The sequence below is a fragment of the Ceratosolen solmsi genome, unplaced genomic scaffold (genome assembly GCF_000503995.2).
Source record: "Ceratosolen solmsi marchali unplaced genomic scaffold, CerSol_1.0 scaffold7, whole genome shotgun sequence".
NCBI classification, from domain to species: domain Eukaryota; kingdom Metazoa; phylum Arthropoda; class Insecta; order Hymenoptera; family Agaonidae; genus Ceratosolen; species Ceratosolen solmsi.
Genome location: NW_011948413.1, coordinates 14,030,321 through 14,049,978, shown reverse-complemented (window position 1 = coordinate 14,049,978; position 19,658 = coordinate 14,030,321).

Genomic DNA, 19,658 nt, shown 5'->3' with positions numbered 1-19,658 from the left:
CTACGTACACACATGCGAACGCGCTCGCACACGCATACTCTTTTTCTCTTTCTATCTTTCTGCCTCTCTTTCTCGCTTATTCTGCCCAAGAGAGAAACGCATTTAGTGTCTCGCTCCTGAAAGTGGAGTGCACCAGAGAAACGAAAAGAGAGAAGCGAACGAAGCGCATAGCCCAGCGAAAAATACCCCTCTACTCGCGGCTTTCGCGTCTCTCCCGCTCTCTCTCTCTCTCTCTCTCTCTCTCTCTCTCTCACTTTCTCTCACTCTACCCCCTTCTATCTCTATCTCTCTATTTATCCTATCTATCTATGTATCTCTTTTTGTGTTCTGGACCCCTCTTCACTTTCCTCTTCGCGTACGTATGTAGGTACGTCTCTCCCTCGGTCGGCGGCAACGTCCACAACGGCGACGGACTTGAGCTCGCTCCCCACGAGACCAAGAGCGCAAACCTTTCGCACATGTCTGTCCAGAGCTAACGTTCAAAAAGATAGAAAAAAGAAGGGGGTTGAGTGATGGACGGATAGCAGAGATAGAGAAAGAGATAGATAGATAGAGAGAGAGAGAGAGAGAACGGTGACTGTCAATTTTGACAGAATTCATTTTTTAAACACCAATGATAAAATTAACGTGTAATTGTCGAGATTGAAAAATGCAAGAAATTTTTTTAAGAATCACATATGATGGATCTAGACTTTAAAAATGGAGAAAAAAAGTTAAATACCTTTTGTTAAAACTTTGAAAAAATGAGAAATATAGAGCATAAAATTGAGGAAATCGTACAATTGCCGTTTGAGAAGTCCCGTTATTAGTCTATTATTAAAAAGATAAAGATTTATAGTATTATTAAAAAATTAATTTAACTATTTAATTCAAGAGTAGTGTCATAGGATTTTTTATTTGCGACTTACGAATATATATATATAAAGTCCATAGTTTATGAGTATTAAAACAACTGTTTTCGAAATTGAAAGATTTTGTAAAATTTAATTCTTCGATATAAAAATATATTTGTTAAAACATAAATAGGAAGCTGCAATTGATAGCTGATAGATAATAGCATATTTCATACAATTGAAATTAATATTCATTGTCTTCGTATCATTGAAATTGAGGGTGATTCGATTTTTTTAATTGTCCAAATTTTTTAATATCTATTTCACCACCACTGTGTTGTATCGTTATAATGCAACACTCACGCAATGTGTGAAATAATGAAAAAAATGTTTAAAAATACTGCAATTTAAGAAGGAAATTTTATAAATTCATGTCCACGGTAACAAGTTTCAAAGTATAGATATTTTTAACAAAAATATATCTATAAAAATAATTCAATATTAAATATAAATTATTCTTAGGTGGAATTTAATTTTAATTATACATTTTTCTATGTTTTAACGGCTGATATATATAAAAAAAAAAAAAAAGATGTATAGCGGTACCAATTTTATTATTTAATTAATTAATTCAGATAATTTATTATGAATTATTATACAATATTATCACCGAATATCAATGATTTTAATCTGAGATTACGAGGTCTCTCTAGATCTACTTTAAAAGAATTTTTTTATATGATAAAATAAGGTTACTTCGTTATAAAATAAATAAAACAACCGATTTATAATGATTTTATAACTATTTTAAAAATATATTTTAAATCGAATAATTTTCACGAGCATTAAGGAAAAGCAAAAAAAGCTTTTTACTATAAGATTTGTTGTTCAAGTAATTTTCACAAGTAGCTCACACAAAATATAAGTGTTTGATTTTGTTTCTATAGAAAATTTAGAAAATTTGAAAGACCTAATTCCTAGTCTCATATTATTTTTACTTTCATGTACACAGCTTTCGAATATTTTTGGAATTCTTTATTATTTATTATTTGCATTGTTGACAAGTACATTATACAAATATTATTCTTGAAAAGTATTACTTTCTTGAAAATAATTACTTAATTTCCAATTATTTCATAGTTTTTTAATTATATAGATACATTATAGCCAAATCGTTACAAAATTCCAATCGAACAGTATGTGCCTATGTTTTGCTCATTTACATATGTTAGTTTTACTTTCTCCATTTTTTTTATTTCCGTTTGTGACATTACTTTTACAAAGCTAGTGTAAGATTATATGAAATCTTAATATTTTGAATTCACGTTTATCGCGAATACATCGCGAGCAATAAATAATTAGAGGGTTATAAAACAAAGAAATAGCGAGAGAGAGAGAGAGAGAGAGAGAGAGAGAGAAAGCGCGCAAGAGTTAGTAAAAGTCATCACGAAGAAATGTATTTAAATATGATTAATATATATAGAATATGTACCTTACAATTCCGTACCTTTTAACTAGATTTTTATTACATCGACAAATATATTAATTCATTTTTACATATTATTTTGAATGAATTTCATTCATGGGTGTTGCGTCACGAAAAGTTCATAAAAAACCATGTCTACAAGTATTTGGAAGAAGCCTTAAATAATAGAATATCAAATACTATATAATTACTGATTGCATAAAGTTTTAAAATATACTAATTCTATATATAATAATGTTAATAAAATTAATATTTGAAACTACATTGTACGATTGAAGAGAAAAAAATATTTTCAAATCGGTTTAGATCATGTTTTTTTAAGAATTGTATTATTTATATAAAAATACCTCTATTATTTAACAAATGTAAAAAATAAGTTATTAAATGTTCTTTTCTATATATAATGGCTTTTTGAATGTATATATTACGTTTATTATGTATCAACGATTGTGAAAAAGATAAGAGTAAATAATATATACACTGGATGTATTGAAAAAGATAAAAGAAATGTAAAAAAAAAAAAAAAAAAAAAAATCGTTTCGATTAGCTGAAACAATTGTATTTATTATTAGTAATTAGACGATTAGTGCAAAGATTCACTGCTTAATATAACTGTTTTATAAAATTACAAAATGATTAAATAATGCTTGCATTTTTGGTGATATTTAAATCGTAATAATCAACACATATTTAAATCACAATAAATATATAATAATCATCGTGTTATTTCTTCAGAACTACTCAAAATATTAGTAAAAATATTTTTGAGCGCAATAATATTGTATTTTTGTAATATAAATGTATAATATTTGAATACGATTTTTTAAATATCAGAAATTTGAATTATAAATGATATTTAATTTGATGCTAATTGCTTAACTTGACAAGAAAAACTTTTAAAAATAACAAAATTATGTTTAAAGTATAGCTTTAATTAATATCTTTATTTCTAATTTAATACTTGGGGATTGTGCACAATAAATGTATATATAATCTCAATACCTGAAAGGGTTTTTAATATTTGTATAGTTTATACTATATAAATACTACTATTAAATGACAAATAAAATAATAATTTTATATTGTCGAAAAACCGTTCCGTATATACAAAACGCTCTATGAAGGATAAACTATCACGTACAACAATAGATGTAGCAAACATTTTTAATACGTACGTGGTTGGAATACATTTTCCGTCTGCTAAAAAATTAAAAAATTAGTTTGTTCTATTAAACGATCAATTTATTTATAATTAATTTTTTTATTGCTTTGAACCTTGCACCGTTAACACCCAATTTTCAACGTCGTCCAAGCTGTCTTAAAGTATGACGTTTAGGAATGTCTACGATATGATAAGCATGCAATGTACTATTCCATTATAACTATTCACGGACAATGTGCAGCTAACTTGAGCAATTCCATAAACTATATACATATATATAAATAATTTTTTTTTATTACTCTTTTTATCTTCAATCAATTTTTGACAAAAGAATGTAGTATGTGTAGTTTAAGTATGAGATAATTTTTACATGTTAACATGGATGGCAAGTGATAAAATTTAAACCTTTTAAAATTATATACTCAATCATTCCGTCAAATAAATTTGTATTTGTGTGCGTGCGTTATCAGTGAATGAATTTTCAGAAGTTTAGAATTTTCGATGTTGGCGAATAAGATTCGTTAAAAAAATTTTCTAAAATTAAAAACACTTCTTAAATTATATTCTTAATATGAACCAAAGAAGTCTAGTCTTATTTTATTCAATAATATTGTACAAATATTTTAATTATAAACAATTACTAAATTTCATATAAAATTTAAGAAACAATTCGTATTATTTTCTCTAATGGTAGAACATGGAATATATGAAATTATATTAATTAATTTTCGATAAAATAAGATTTTATAGCAATGAGAAATATAAATATCCTTTTTTTTTATATAAGATTTATATATATATATATATATATATATATATATATATATTTATAAATAAATAAATAAATTTATTAATGTTCATTGTATCGGCTCACTTATTTCAAGCTTATGTGTTTATTAGCAAAATCTAGATACCATTTAAAGTTAAGAAAAAATATCCGAGACTTGGTAGTACCTTTAATCATTAAACACATAATTGGCCGTTGACCTACTGAAATCACGAGCCATATAACCGGCACAACAACCCAACGCATATAACTCTGGTGGCGGCATCCCGCGAACCCATCATAAGGTCCCTTTTCCGCGGATATATACATGCAAATGCAATAAAAGGCCCCACTCTCTCTCTCTCTCTCTCTCTCTCTCTCTCTCTGTCTTTTTTTCCCATCTCGTCTGCCCTACTATCGTTGCCGCTTAGTTAAAACGAGAAACTTCGACGAGGCGCACGCGCCACGGACCTATATACCTATATACTGCATATATATATATATATATATATACACAGCACGCGTGCGGCATTCATTATGCGTATTGTGCACACCTGTTGCCCCACAGACCGACAGAGAGAGAGAGAGAGAGAGAGAGAGAGAGAGAGAGAGAGAGGAAGAGACCAGCAACCCCTTGTCGCGCATCCCTCAATTGCTTCCCCCGCCACACCACACAAAGATGTAAGGGGTGCAAAGGAGTGGAATGAGAAGGAAAGAAAAGGAGGGTGGAAAGTTTGACGACCCTTTTCTCTACTCTCTCCCTAGGTTTCTTTCGCACACGCACACGTGTACATTGTTAAAGTCGATTCTCCAGCCAGCTTTTACTTTCTAACATATATATATTTTCTCTTCTCTTTTTCACTAAACATCGACGTTCTTTTTCCTCACTGCGTAGGTTAAGAATTTTTACGTATTGAGATGTATCTTCAAAATCTATCTTAATTAACTATGAACGCAAAACTTCTCGAACAAATGCAAAAAAATTCATTATGGAAAAGATCGTTTTTTTTCTTTTTCGATACTTCACGGAACATTTTATTTCATTTTATCGCAACTGCTTAAGCTCGAAATCTTTTAATAATTCACTTAATTTGATTTAACATCATATTTGGAGTTTTTACAGTTCATATAATATTTGAATATTCCTGGAGCTTCATGCGAGTTATATATATATATTATTGATTATTGTATTGATTATTGTAAAAAAATGAAATTTTCTTTATTATTTTAAATTTTATTGCATTTTAAGCTGTTTCATATTTATAAAATATTATTTTGCAAATGCAGGGACGTATTTTAAGAATATTTCGTTTTATGCAGATCATGTAAATTTAGCGAATTAATGTATAAACAGTTTCATAATAAGAAAAAAAGAGGAAAGAAACCAAAATAAATATATAAAAAAAAACTATAAATTTTAAATTGAAATTTCGTATAAAAAATTGCTCACTTTTATTGATTTGAGTTAAATATTATCATATAATTAAGCGTAATAATTCTATACTCATATTATACGTTATCATTCTATATATACATATACAAACATTCATACATACATACATACATACATACATACACACACATCTATATATATATTTTTTTACAATTCGATGTATTAATTGAAATGTAGTTGAAATTGTTACAAACGGAATAATTACTTTAAAGTTTAGTATAACTCTTTTTTATATTATTTATCTAAAATAATCAATTTAAAACAAACCATTGATTAAAATGTCGATTATAATAGTAGACTTATTTAATAAATATTATTTAAAAATTATTTTAGTATTCTTTTCGATCATTGAAAATTAATGTAAGCGGCAGTCTTTAACTCTTTTAGAATACTTATAAAGCGATAGTGTGTGTAATACAATTGTTCATAAATTTATATATATATATATATATATATATATTAAGAATAAATATTTAAGACGTACTTCACGAAATACATTTTTTTTAAAATATAGTATGTTTTTCAATAAATGGTATTATGTAATACATATATATATATATATATATGGAATATTGTATCGATAAAACTTTGATTTATAAAATATATTTTTTATAACCTGAGCTTTTATAAATTAGATAATACGTAATCCTTATAAAATTTTGTATAAAACTACATCTAAAAGCATAGAACAAAAATGAAATTTTTAATCAAATTAATATAATAAAAGTGCGTAGTTAAAAATAATTGTTGATTAATGTAATACGACGTTTATACTTGTAATATATTCGCTTAACTATAATATAATCACGAGCAGTGTACAATTAAAACCCAATTACGTATGAAAATGAAATCTTACAATAAATACATTTATCTAATAATTAAAAAGTATTTATTGATGACATACATTAAATCTTTTATATTGTATTTAAAAATATCCTTACCAGTCATATTTATCAAATACATTGCTGAAGATTCCTTTTTATTCTTAAATTAAAAATGAATAAAAAGGATACTTTTTCAAGGTAATTATGGAAGTTACAAGCCGCATATGAAAGTCTAAATTGGTTTTATGTGAATTTAATCACGTAGAGAAAAGGGTGCAGTTTAACAGTAGCAAATTTGTAACGAAAAATAATTTGCTAAATTTCATACTATTATAAATGCTATAATCCTGCCAAATTAAAATTTTTATTAATAATAATAATGATATTAATAATGATAATAATAATGATAATAATCGGTATGTTTTAACAATTAGTACAAGCTACATGTACCTTAGCTGTTGGTCTATGAAATTTTCATTTAATATAATCATTAATCTAATCATTTTCTCAATATACTACTTTACACCAAAATCTTTGGAAAATGAAATTTAAAATAAATTTCAATGTATTTTTTTGCTTCAATCTTACAATAAAGGATAATTAATTTTTTTTTTAATTATCCATTTATAATTATATTTACAATTTGTTTTCTTCACATTATTTTTTTAATCAATAGTTATATGCCTTAAATATCGTAGTAAATATATTCTTACATATTTTCACTAAAAGAGCAGACAGTTATTATGTAAACTAAATCAGTTTCTTCAACGTTATCTTTTTTATGTTAATAAAATAATATTTAATTTCCAAGCTTTAATCGCAAACATTATATTTAATATTAAAGAAACGTACTACTTCGAGTATTAAAAATTTGTTTCTATTTCATATAAAATTAGCGTTTGCCTTTTCCTTTTATTAAAATTATACACAAAAAATTATTTATGAATACATAATAAATTTAAATTTTAGAAACAAAAAGAAAATTTAATATTTCATATTTCGCATTTTAATTTAATAAAATGTTGAAATTATTCATTCTACTATCTAATCGTTTATTTTTCTATCGGAATATTTTTTATTAAAATGTATATTATGAATTTCTAAGTAATTAAAGTTTTATCTATATCTTACGGGAATGAATTTTTTTTCATGAGAATAATGTTTTTAATAAATATATATATATATTTTTTTTTTTCCAAAATATATATATTAAAATATGTTCACCTATTATTAGTCATTGTAGTAATTATGGCATTTACATATATAATTCGATGAATACTTTATTAAAACATAGAATTAAATATAAATTAAATGTAAATGAAATAATGTAAAAACTTCAAGGATTATTTTCTTATACTTTGTGTCAGTCCTACACTAATTATATTGTATTAACCAATTGTATTGGTTAATAATACATGCTTATTTAAAAGTTTTTATCAGAGACATTCGAATTCTACAACTTACTCATAAGTTTTTCTGATTTTTTTCTTTTAAATTTATAGCCAGTATCTTTTCATTTTCAATAATGCGTAATTAAAATTCCAAGCGAGTCCATAAGAATTTGACAATTAAACTGTCAATATTATGCAGGAATAATTAACGTGTTGTTAAGCCTATGCGTAGATTTTTATTCATGATTGTGTAGTCTTCGATGAAATAGTGCATTGTGTATGAAATTTTGTAGTGATAGGGAAGAATAGCCCTCTGGTAAATATGAAGCAAGTCATTTAGGTTGCACCTATCGACGTACAATCTTTAGAAGTATGAAGAGGATTTAGTAGCCTAAAGAAGATAATTAATAATAAGTAAGTCTAAGAAAGCTGCATAATAGAGAATGTTTTTTTGTTCTTTTCATTCACAAGTACTTATTACTTTCCTACCTTGAGGATGTGGTGTATTTTTGCTCCCGTCATGATTGTTCATGAAACGCAGTTGAACCGAAGAAAAGATGGAAAAAGGCGCGTCAGTTGTCATGCGTGGGTATCGGGCCTTAGAGGATGACATTGTATTAAAATTAGATAAATTTTTCATTATGAGAAACTCGTGTAAAACGTGGGTTGACAATTAGTATAGGCGGCTGCGCAGAGAAGCAGATGTGGGTTTGGAACATCTGACGTATGCTTACGGCATACTCCCTATCACGCGTATATTAATAATTTATATTACAATAATAGTTCGATAAAGAAATATATGGTAATATCATGTTTAAATTGTTTTTAGACGAACAGTTGCCTCAACTACGTAGATTTTCATTTTAACCGAACGATCCAAATACAAATAAAACTTTTAATGGGTTTGTCATTTTTATATTTTTTGTTCACATAAATGTATCGATTGGCAGTATAAAAAGTAGCAACTTGATCACATAGTAATTTTGCTTTATACGCATTGATAATAATATTGTAATTGAATTTTTTAAAATAATTTTAGAGATATTGATAAAGAATTTATATTTATGTACAAAAAACTTCCTCTAAACATTTTATTTATTTTATTTATTATCCTTTGTTTCTCTTAATAAGGGATTAATTTCATATTGTTTAAAGAATAAATTATTTAATATGTTAATAAATGTAAATGCCATATTTATTATTGATTTGATGACTAATAAAAGATTAGCAAAAAAAGTTTATGTGCAGTACAGAATACGAGGTAGTAACTTTATGAATATTTTTCTAAAACAATTTTTAAATATTTCAGAAAATATATGCCTGTAGATCAAATAATCTTACTTCATATATTTTATATATAATTTATTATCTTTGATTGTTGGAAATATTTATTTAAAATATAGCGTTAAAGGTTGAAAACTTGAGAATTGAATATCAAGCAAGAAAATGCTTCGATTAAGTACAATATATGTTAGTCGAACAGGCTAATATTTGCAAAAATTGTTACTCGAGTTCGTCTGAGATACGTTTCGCACCTTTGAAAACGTGGTTTCGAGAAAAACGTGTTTAAAGTTTCAAAAGCTGATTCCACAAGCTCGAAAAAGTACAGAGAGAGAGAGAGAGAGAGCTTATTTCTTTCAGAATTTAAGTCAAATTAACTTAAAACCTTAAGAGAATATTTTGAGAATAATATACTTTTAGAAAATATTATTTGTGAAAATTGTTTTTTTTTTTAATTTATGACTACATAATATCTTGATTTAGATTAAATTAGTAAATTGAAAAAATTTTTAATTTTAAGATACACTAATTTTTTTATCGGAGTTCAGTGTGAAATTATATTTTTCACATCAAAGTAAAAAAGTTAATTTTTGAAAATATAGGATGATTTCTTTATTAGGATTTCACAATATCGTAATTATTACTTATATCTTTTAATAAAAAATTAATTTAATTATTATATTTGTTTGCTCATATGTGTGATTTCATAATTAAAATTCGTTAATACTCGTATTTTATTAGAAATACTGTCATCTTTTATATATGTAAGAAGCCTATAATTTAAATTTTATATGAAGATATTTCTTAAAATTTTTATATGTATAATGAATATTTTTTTATGATATTCTAATAATCATAGATTAAAACGTATAAAGAATTGCCAGATACTATTATATTTTTAAAGTAATATTACAAAATTTGTACAGTGACTTACAGCAAAGTATAATTAGTTTGAACGAATAAAACATATATTTAGATGTTTGTTAAGCTGCTCTTCAGGTTCAAGTACTTTAAGAAAAATTACTTCATTTTGGATACTGAAACATAGATTCCATAATAAGTAAATAAATTATTTTTATGAATTATTTAATATCACTACTGTATTTATCCTTATATTAGAATAAAGTAATATTTTCTAGAAAATATATTAATAACGAATGTAAAATATATTGAAAAATAACAAAAATATCTAATTCATCAATTTTTATTAATATTTTCGAATATAAACTTTACAAGTAATGGTCGTACTATTAATTTTATTACTTACAATTTTCCTTATGAAATTTATGATATATCGATATGCTATAAGAATAGTCTTACATTACTTTAAGTTTCGTTTTAAATCTATTTTTAAATTGCAAAAACGAATTTTTTCCAAATAAACCACTCGACAATAAAATTTTAATCCATCAATAGCATACGTAAATCCATATAGAAATTTAATCTAATAAAGTAAATGAAATGTATAATATTTTTCTCATCATTATACTTAAAATACGACTATCAATAATGCAAATTCATATCGAATTATCAGAATACGAAAACATCGAGTAGGTTTTGTCGATAATTTTATAGTGTAAATTTAGCAGTCATTTTTTCTTCTAAAAAGTAAATCTTTACTATTCCTCATTGAAATATAAAATTAAATTTTGTGAGATGTATTTTGTATTCATTGTTTATCGAAAATTTGATACAACTTTAAGCTGTATACAGAAATAGGATAAAAGATGGTTAATTTACAATTATATCTCAAATGAACATTTTTTTATAATTATTTCATATGACGTATTAAAAATTATAGGATGCGAATGCTTCATCTTAATGGACGACTGACATAAAATTAAAAAATCCTTTAAAAAATGCCATTGAACGGCCATTATAAAGATCGCAAAAAATCCATCAAGAAATGAAATTGAAATTACGATTTTATTAAGAAACTATGTAAATTTATTGATTTTTTGTTTTGATGTATTCCTCAAATTAACTTAATGCAATTTCAAAAAACTTAAGTAGAATAAAAACGTAGAGAAGAAAAAATTAGAAGGAGCAGAATAAATTCCCAGAAAGCACATCACCCGAAAACTCATGCAGTAGCAGCACTGGACGACATAGAGGAGATGCAATGCGGCGAACTTGCCGTACGTATATCCACATAAATACGCGAGCACTTTTGTACATACATTCATTTACGAACACACTTTAATAAAAAAAAAAAAAACAAAGTTGCCGTCAGAGAAAGAGACAAAGAGAGAGAGAGAGAGAGAGAGAGAGAGAACAAAAACAAAAAGATTGAGTCAACAAAAAGAACAAAAAGAAGTCGTGGGGATATAAGAGAGACAGATAGATAAAATACACAAGGAGAGAGAGAGAATGCTTGTGTGTGTGTGCGCGTGCGTGTGCGTCTATACGCGTATAAAGAAGATCCGATTTACGTTTACTGGCCTCTCTTCAATCTACATATAAGTGAAGCACGTGAACACCTACATTCGAATATGTAGAATACTTGTGCGACAGTAGACAAGAGAGTAAGATGAAAAATATCGTATGACAATGGATAAATATAAATTTAACGGTAAAGGTAAAATTTTTCTGTTTATTTTTATTGTATAAAGGAGAGAGGAAAAAATTAATAACAAAATGTTTGATTACTCTGAGAATGTTGAAAAATATTTAGTTAAAAAAGGCTAAATTACCAATGCATAGTGTGCATTGTTTTCTTGGTTATTTCTAAAAAATCTAATTGATTTTTTGACAAATCGCTTTTTCAACCACTGAATTTTTACTATGATTAAACACTAAACGTGTAAAAGTTATGTAATAATGATTGAAAATATTTGTATCAAATTTTACTTTATATATATATATATATATATATTGTCATTTTCAATTAAATATACGTGTAATGTGCCGTTATTCTGATATATTATTACTTATATAATCATTTGTCATAAAATAATACAAAATAAAGACACATGCACTAAAAACAGAAGTTAAGAATGAGAAAAAGAGAATGAGATAAGGACTGCCGAAAAGAAGGTGCAAGACCGTTGTAGAAAAGTGAGAGACAAGAAATAAAAAGTGAACGACAAAATGCAAGTCAATGGTGAACAAGGTGTAAGGAAGAGAAAAAGAGAGACAAACATTGTATCAACAAAAAGAAATAAATGTGTAAAAGAAAAGAAGAAGAAGAATAAAAAGTACAAGAAGAAGAAGAAGAAGAAGAAGAAGAGAAACAAGACATACAAGAATGAAGTCACGAGAGACGAATATTGTGCAAAAAGGAACAAGAGAAAAGAAAGCAAAATCAAAAAAGAAGTAACAAAGAAAACCACGACATAAATACATATTGTAAGAGGAAGATAACTTTATTTACGCTTCAATGTAATATACTGTACGATGGATTTCAAAAGTAATATAGACTAAAGAAGTGTGTTATTCAAATATTATACATACAATTTAAAAAGTATCGAATGTTTTAAATTATATTTGATATATCTATAAAGTAAAATATTCAGATAAAATGTTAGAGAACGTAAGCTAATAAGAATGGGCTGTCAACATAATAATTTTGCCCCGTCTCTTTTATTGTGAATTATTAACACGATCGTTATTATTATTAATCATAGTTAATCGTAATTTTGCAGACTGAATAGGTTGAACTATGAGGCCTTTAAATTAATAACTAAAATTAAATTAATAGAATATTAATAACGAGGGTGGAAATCATTTAGAAGAGAGAGTTTACAATACCTTTGAAAATGTGTATTTAACAATATGGTTACATTATTGATATTATAGACTCATAGTAATTGACAGGCGAAAGAAAGAATGAAGTTCATGCGCGATACTATGGGACATAAAATCGACATCAACGGAACAAGAAAGTGTAGAAATGGCAATGAAACACTTGCAGAGATCGTAAAAAAGTGAATAACAACAACAACAGCAGCAGCAACAGCAACAGCAGCAACAGCAGCAACGGCAATAACAAAAATAGCAATGATAAGGAATAAGACATGTGCACGGTGAAATAGGTGCGAGAATGATACAAATTGTAAGTGAGCAATGGAGAGAGAGAAAAACAATTGGGAAAAAAAGTAAAAATAAAGTAGCAAAAGAAGTACAAGAAGGCAGGGAAAAAATGAATCAAGAAAAAGTCTAGAGAGAGTTGAGTAGCGCCGTTCATCGAGAGAGTGAGAGAGTGAGATTTCACGTGCGCGTAACCGTGTGCGTGTATTAGTAGTGCACGGAATTGCGAAGAGGGATGGGAAGAGGCAGTAGTTACAGCAGTAGTAGAAGAGGTAGGAGAGTAGAGTAGAGGTGGGACGTGCCGGCGCGTTTGGCGCGTAGATGGAGGTAAGGGCTGGGCAGGGCAGTGTATGGCAGGGTAGGGCAGGGCAAGGCAATGCAAGGCTAGACAAGGCTGACTGCAGGCGACTGCCATCCTGTGGAGCGGGAGAAAGAACGAAAAGAAAGCGATGGAATAGCAACTAGATGATGGCAGTGAGCTTGACCGAGTGGCGCTTTGCGAGCCGAGGCCGGCCGACGCCCTTCCTCTTTCTCTCTCTCTCTCTCTCTCTCTCTCTCTCTCTCTCTCTCTCTCTTTCTCTCTCTCTCGCTACTTATATTCACTTCGCTCGTTTCTACTATAGCAGTCGCCGTTGATGCTGCTGCTGCTACTGCCACTGCACCTTTTTTACGTAGCCCATTGCTACGATCTCTTTCTCACCCTCCCCCCCACTTCCTCTGCCCGTTTATTCCAATCCTATCGTTTACTCTTCTCTCTCTCTCTCTCTCTCTCTCTCTCTCTCTGTCTTACCATCAGCATCTTGCTCTAAACGTTATCGGGCTAGGTCGTGGTGCTCCCGGCTATGCCTACGTGGACGACTTACCCACACCTGCAAGCAGATAGAGCTCACTGCACTTTTCAAACCACTGATATGCTCTGGTATGTTATGTTTCAGTACTTTTATACGATTCTACCTGCTCCTTTTTTCCGCTTTACTGTTATCATTGTTGTACTAAAGAATTAACGAGAACGAGTGAGTGAGAAATAAGTATACAGATACAGATACACATAGAAAGAGAAAGAAAGAAAGAGAAAATGATGGGGGAAGGGGGAGAAATTAAAATTTATTATTCTGTCTGAGCTTTACAATACGGATGCTTGACAATTATTACGGAGAGATGCCATGTTTTAGTTAACTCGAGGAAAATGTGTCAATGGACAAAATTATATGAATCAATTTCATCATAATTCAATTTACTGAATATATTTATAAACTGCATCTTAATGTAGTATGTGACAAATAACGAAATAACGAATAAATGACGAAATTACTGCTACATACTCTTTAATTTCAAGTCACTCTATTATAATTCAATTGAAGTATTGGATTAGGAAAGAAAAACTTAAATTGAAATATAATCATTTCCATTTAGTAACTCGTATTTTCTTCTTAGATATTTATACAATTTAAAGTACTATAATTACTATAATTGACTTCTCTCGATATATTCAAATATTGTCGTATCACTTATTAAAACAAATTGTAAAATTCAAAAATTTAAAAAGTATTTTAAAAACTTCTTTTCATAAGTCTATAATAATTGCCTTTTACAGAACTGAAATATCGCGATATTACAAATCAATTTTTCATATAAATGTTTTCGTTTTAAACTTTTATAATTGCTAAGATTAATAAATTTTTTCTCTAATGTTTTTAAAAAAATTATATTATTAAAAATTTGATTTCACACAAACAATTTTTCAAATTTATAAATAATTTATAATTTACATCACCAGCTTGTACGGCTCAACCAAGTCTAAATAAATAATCAATCATTTATAATAATTCTCATATTAACAATAAACTACAATTTACTAATAAGTTTATTTAAATTTGAAAAATTATTATTAGCCAATATTGTATTTCCGTTATAATTCCATTAAGATAAATATTAAAACAGGAAATACATGAATATTTCACAAAATTTATTAAATACTTTGTCATGTGAATAAATTCTCCATTCAAATTTGCAAAATATTTGATAAGGTAGAATATATACCAAGAAGAATTATTTTAATGATTTTTTTCCAAAATAACTGTTTTCCATGTTCACATGTATAACGCATCAGGATAGTATGCATGAAACTAAAATACAGCATCGACGTAAGAGAATAAGACAAGGAAGACTGAATTCGATCACGTCGGTCTTTGCCAACGGCGTTACGTAGTCAGATACCCAGAAGAAGAAGAAGACGACCGGATACACGTAGCAAACAGTCGACTTTGACCTCTAGTGAAGAAGCTTGCATCCAACGAGCGAATATCCTCTTACTCTTCTGGATTTCTTTTAAGATAGATGGATAAAGGTAGAGGAAGATAGACAACTGAAGTCTCTGTCTCTATGACCATGAGTTATGGAGCTTCACTGGAATCGAGCATACATCAAAAAATCCTTGCAGCACCGGCGGCAACTAATGTGCCCCTTGTATGTTGAATAATTATTAAAAAAATAGTCCATCATACTTTTAACAAGATTTAATAGTCAAAACTTATAATTGTATTTTAATGATAAATAGTTTTGTTTATGATTCTTGAATAACATCAACTTGTTTCCAAATATTCATATTCACACATCATTGTGTTGAAAGATCTTAATATGAATATTATACGAAAAATTTTGGATTGGATAAGACTTTTTATCGTCCTGCCAAATTTGATAGTTTTTCTTTTTTATTTTATTTATATTTTTATTGAATTATATTCACGCTAAGCTCGCAACAGCGTTAGAATTTTTAAGTGCCGTTTCGTAGATTATGCAAACAAATAAATTTCATTTAATTGAATTTCAGAAGTTGAAAGGATAAGAATTTTGAAATATGAAATATTGATCGATATTCTGTCAAAGTTACAAGAAAGATTTCCAAATTAAATTTACAAAATAATCATATTACTATATAAATAAATATTGCAATTGAATAGCAGCGTGACAACTGAAAATTAAATTTTTGTTTTCGGCATGCTTTAACAAACCATCGTTGACGAAACTTCTGCAACTTCTAAATCGTTGCAAAAATATGTACTTATTGGGGCTTTCTTAACACATATATCCCATTGACAAATAAATCATATAGTAAGTGATAGCTTTGGATGATATTAAATTTCGTTCATAAACTCGTATACAGTCTTAAGAATAGAAAATTAATATTTTATTAAAACTTAATATTCAATATCTATTTTTTCCAAGTAGTTAGATTCTTCCGTATTTATAAATATGAAAAATATTCATTCACAACTAGAATAGTAATTATAGCATCATCAATCATATGATAATTAATGCTTGTCATGAGAAAAACCAAAAAGAGCTAAGAATTGCCGATTTATTCATTTTCTTAGGAATTTAAAATTTGTAAGCTGCTTCTAACTGCTCGTTCTATTAATTTGTAACATAAAGGTGTGGCCTCTCGCTTTATAATTTGTCCATCGCTCGACTTCCATCTACTTCAAAATTTTTGAAATTCCGTACCACCGATTCTCAGAAAATTTGTACGATAATTAGAGATTACAGTGGTAGAAAATATTACTGATACATGGCACAATACTCATCTTACGTAATCGCAAATTAATATATATATATATATATATATATATATATATATATATATATATATATATATATATATATATATGTATATGTATTGGTGAAAAATCGATCAGAGGTCTTGGAGGATCGTTGAGCAAAGATAGGGCAACAGCCCGTTACGCGGAGTCAGCGCATGTGCACACATGCGCACACGTACGCTACTCACGTAGATTGGAAAATCAGCGCTAGCGCTCGCATTGGTCAGAGCGATTATACGTGCCGCCTGCGGAAGTTGCTCCAGCAAAGTGAAGGAGAGTGAGTGAGAGAGGGGGAGAGGTGCTTAAGGAGCGGCTACTGATTCTGCATACCTGATCTCGTTTAAGAGCGCGAGCGACGACTTAGCGCTGTGCCCGGCTCTGGGCAACCTTGCACTGGATTTCGCTCCTTTTTACTCGGACTCGTCTTATTGCTCGTGTGGGCTTCTTCGTTCCGTTTCACAGCCCAATACGTTTTTCCTTGTTATGGGTGCACGTGTTGCACGGAGGGAAGGCCCACCGAGGAGTTGTCTTCGAGTCTGCGAATATACGTTGCGCGCGGTCGCGCGCGCGTTTATAGCCGCCCGTCTGACTTTTTGATGACTTATGCTGTGGCTGAATGAAGTACGATGATTTTTACATACTCGGATATTTCGTTTTGCAGTTATTATATGGCTTATTTTACGGAGGAAATGAATAATTTTTAAACGAGAAAATTATCTTTTCTATCAGCGTTTTGGTTCGACAAAAATTGTATTTAAACGGACTCAATTACGTTAGGCTGGCATTAATAATTTTCAATAGCATAATAATTATTTTATATAATCATTAATAAATCGCAGTATCTAATTAAATATACTCGTGGAAGCGTTGTAAAAGAGCTTTCAAAGGAGTTAATTTATTGAAATTTCACTTGAAAAACAATTAGAGGCCACTGTTAAACATTTGTTCGAATCTTTCGAACGAGAAATAATATTTATAATATATTTATATTTACATTCAATAAGCTCGCGTGCTTCACAATGGGTGCGATTGCCAGCATTTTTTTATTCATATTTTATCATTATTTTTCCAAGAGTTAATTGATTCTAATTGTCATCGAAGAATTTCTGTTAGATTTGATAATTTTTATATTTACGGCAAGTTAATTGTTATTCATTGGTATAAATTAGATGACATTATTTTTAAGACAATTTTATTTCAGAAATAACAATTAACAAAATTTGGAAAATGTGAGAAAAATGATTTTATCAATTTATATAACGAAATTAATTAATTTAACGATAGATGTGTAATTGAAAAAAATCAAGTTTTCGTGAATTTAATATTCACGAGAAATAATGTAAAAATTCGTCCGTTTAGAGAAAAAAAGGATTTCAACGCTAATGCGATGGTCTACTTACTATTGTTATATTAAAAATGTATCCAGTGAAACATGAATTATGGAGAGTTATTATTTATTTAAAATACATTTATAAAAATGTCATTCGAAATAGGTGATATGTAAAATGTGTATGAATTTTCGAGTTTTGGCAATGGATTTTGTATGAATTTATGTAAATTTTAGTTTTGAAATGAAATGTTTTGTTTTTGTGTGACGATGCATAAGATACTAAGCATGGAATGAATAATACTAATTGCACGGCATTGCAGACAGTTTTTGCAAAATTCATTGCGAACGAAGAAACTATTTCGTCAAAATGCGCGTTTTCTTATCTGAACGTCAAATCAAGTTTGAATTAGATGTAAAAATACAGCGACATTTCTCGCAAGCCCTATAATTATATGCACAATATGGCTTCTAATTAGTTCGCGAGTATTTTTAAAATTCATTGGCTTCCGCTTGAAGAGCTAGTGATCGCACGTTCGCTTATTATAAAAGAAGAAAAAGGAAAGGCCGTAACGCCGGGAACGAATAGCGGAGACGACGGATCGACGTTTTTCCAAAACAGACCAAATGAACAGCGAGATCTCGTTCGCGTGAAAGAAATCTAAGCGAATTCCACGTCATCGGCCGTAATCATCGGCGACAGCTCACTCGCGCAAAAACGACAAATACGAAGGGGGAAAAGCAGCAAGCGTGCTCTCGTAAGACCCTCTTGAGATCTCGCGAACGGTGTGCCTCGTGTTCGACGATAATTAGCATCCGCATGAGTCTATGGGCCGTAGCATAGAAAGGAGAGAAGGCGAATTACACGCACGTGGCTTAATATGTGTGTGTGTGTGTGTGTGTGTGTGCGCGCCCGCGCGCGCGCGCGTGTGTGTGCGTGCGTCTGTTGCCGAGTGAGAGCGCGAGCTACCGCGGATCTATTGGAACGAGTAATACGCTCAAGACTACCAACGGCATTTTGAGAAAATAACCAAGCGATGACATTAAATCGACGGGTGGGTAATTCACTATCAAGGCGTCACTTTTGCAATATTCGCTTAACGTTCCAAAAACATTTATGTGTAGCACTCGCTGTCTTATCTCGTAGCCGATTTTAAATATCGTTAAGCTAAATTATTTTAAAACTTCATAAATTGCCACACATAAAATCTAATTGTGTCTTTTACAATTTCATTAATAGACTTTATATCGATGAAAGTGTGAGCAAAATTTTTTTAATTTCAATTTTTTTCATATTCCACGCTATATTCCGCGAACAGTGGCGCAAGTTTTATTTTTTTATTAAATACCCTTCATTTTTAGCAATCCTCACGTAATAATCCTAAAGCAAAAAAGAAACCTTTTTAGTATCTGTACAAAGTATATCAGTCCAACAGACATGAATATTAAAAAATTGCGTATTCTTTTTTCATTTTCCGAATGATAGACAGTGGAGAAAAAAATATTT